Genomic DNA, 1,673 nt, shown 5'->3' on the forward strand with positions numbered 1-1,673 from the left:
TGCCATTTAGCATCCTTCAAATTTCTCAGTCCAAAAATTTAAATTTATTTGTGTCTCTTTCCATTCTTTTAAACCCTCATACCCAAATCAATAAATCTTCTCAGCTCATGCTTCATCACACACGCAGAATCTGACCACTGCTTGACATCTTACTCATCTAGATTATTATAGCAGCGTCTAGACCTTACTGTGCTTCCTCCGTTACCAGCCTACATTCTGTTCACCACAGTAGCAAGAGTTATCCTTTTGAGATAAGTTAGGCCATCACTTTTTGCTCATAGCCTTTGACTGGATTTACACCTCACTCCGTAGTCAACAAGGCTCTCCTTTGCTTCTACTTCTTGGACTTGGTTGGATCTATCACTCCCCCTTGTACATTCATTCAAACCATGTTGGCTTCCCTTCTGTCCTCAGTGCACCAGGTAGGATGCTGCCTCAGGGCTTTTACACTTGCTGTTAATTCTGCCTGAAATGCTTCTCTCCTTCATATCCACATAGCTAGCTCCCTCATCTTCCTCAAGATTCTGTTTGAATGTCACCTCAGTGCAGCCTTCTCTAATCATCCTATTTAAAATGGCAGTTTCTACACCCTTCCTTGTTTTATATTCTCTACAACATTTATCACCATCTAATATACTCAATCTTTTCTTTTTGTTTATTTACCACCTGTCTTTCTCTTATTAGCATGTAAGCTCCACAAATGCAGCCTCAACACCTATGATAGTATCTGGCATATACTAGAAAGTCAACTGGTCTCAACTGAACTGAACTGAACTCATTGAACTATTTCTAAAACAGTGCACAATGCATGTATCATGCCAATTATCTATTTGTTGAAATTATGAAAGAACACACTAGTAAACCCATTTGGTCCTGAAGATATTTTTAAATGTTATTTTATTATTTTTATTAGTTTCAAGTATACAATACATTGGTTAGATATTTATATAGTTTATAAAATGATCCACCTGATTGCTTTTTTTTCTCCTCTGGCTCTCCACCTAGCTATTACATTAGTGCTGACTGCATCCCCTATGCCGTGCTCCTCATCCCTGTGACCCTCTATCAACTACTAATTTGTTTTAACCCTTCACCTCTTTTTCCCTGTCCCCCAAGCCCCCTCCCCTCTGGCCATTACCAGATTGTCCTCTATATCCTGAGGATTTTTCGAGAGATAATTTTTGGATAACATTTTCCACTCCCTTTCATGGTTAATGATTTATTCAGGTTTTAAGATTTTTCAAGATTTATATGTTTTCAGAAAAGATGAATTCACAGAAATATTTTAATTTATAATCATAAAATTGGTTTCATTACTGTTATAGTTTAATTGTTCCTCTATCTGGTGTTACAGTCTTGTTTTGATTAGCCATTTTCTTTTATTCTTTGCCTCTGTGAGATCTTTCAGAGCTTTTTTTGATTGTTTTAAATAAAAATTGTTAATTTAAAATTGTTTAAATTCTATTACTAATCTATTAATCTAACAATAGTAGCAATCTACTTAAAGTTCAAATATAGCAATAATCATATTTCTAAATAGGGATGATGTATGCTATTCTACACTAACCCCAGGAACCCCATAGTGTGTTGGTCATTTAATAAGACAGAGTCCCATTGCAGCTCTTGTCTTTATTACCTAAAGTCTAAACCACATATGTTCATGTAGATTTTCT

The 1,673-nt window shown here is 35.6% G+C and overlaps 1 long non-coding RNA gene across 3 annotated transcripts in view; it reads left to right on the forward strand.

The window, feature by feature from the left end:
• The first annotated feature begins 214 nt into the window (after positions 1-214).
• LOC111737264 overlaps positions 215-1,673 on the forward strand; it is a 71,668-nt gene continuing 70,209 nt past the window's right edge. For all 3 annotated transcript variants that reach the window (XR_002779400.1, XR_002779401.1, XR_002779402.1), the window contains exon 1: positions 215-422. This is a non-coding gene — a long non-coding RNA (uncharacterized LOC111737264). The remainder of the gene's footprint in view (positions 423-1,673) is intronic.

Source organism: Pteropus vampyrus, unplaced genomic scaffold (genome assembly GCF_000151845.1).
Source record: "Pteropus vampyrus isolate Shadow unplaced genomic scaffold, Pvam_2.0 Scaffold25, whole genome shotgun sequence".
Taxonomy (NCBI): domain Eukaryota; kingdom Metazoa; phylum Chordata; class Mammalia; order Chiroptera; family Pteropodidae; genus Pteropus; species Pteropus vampyrus.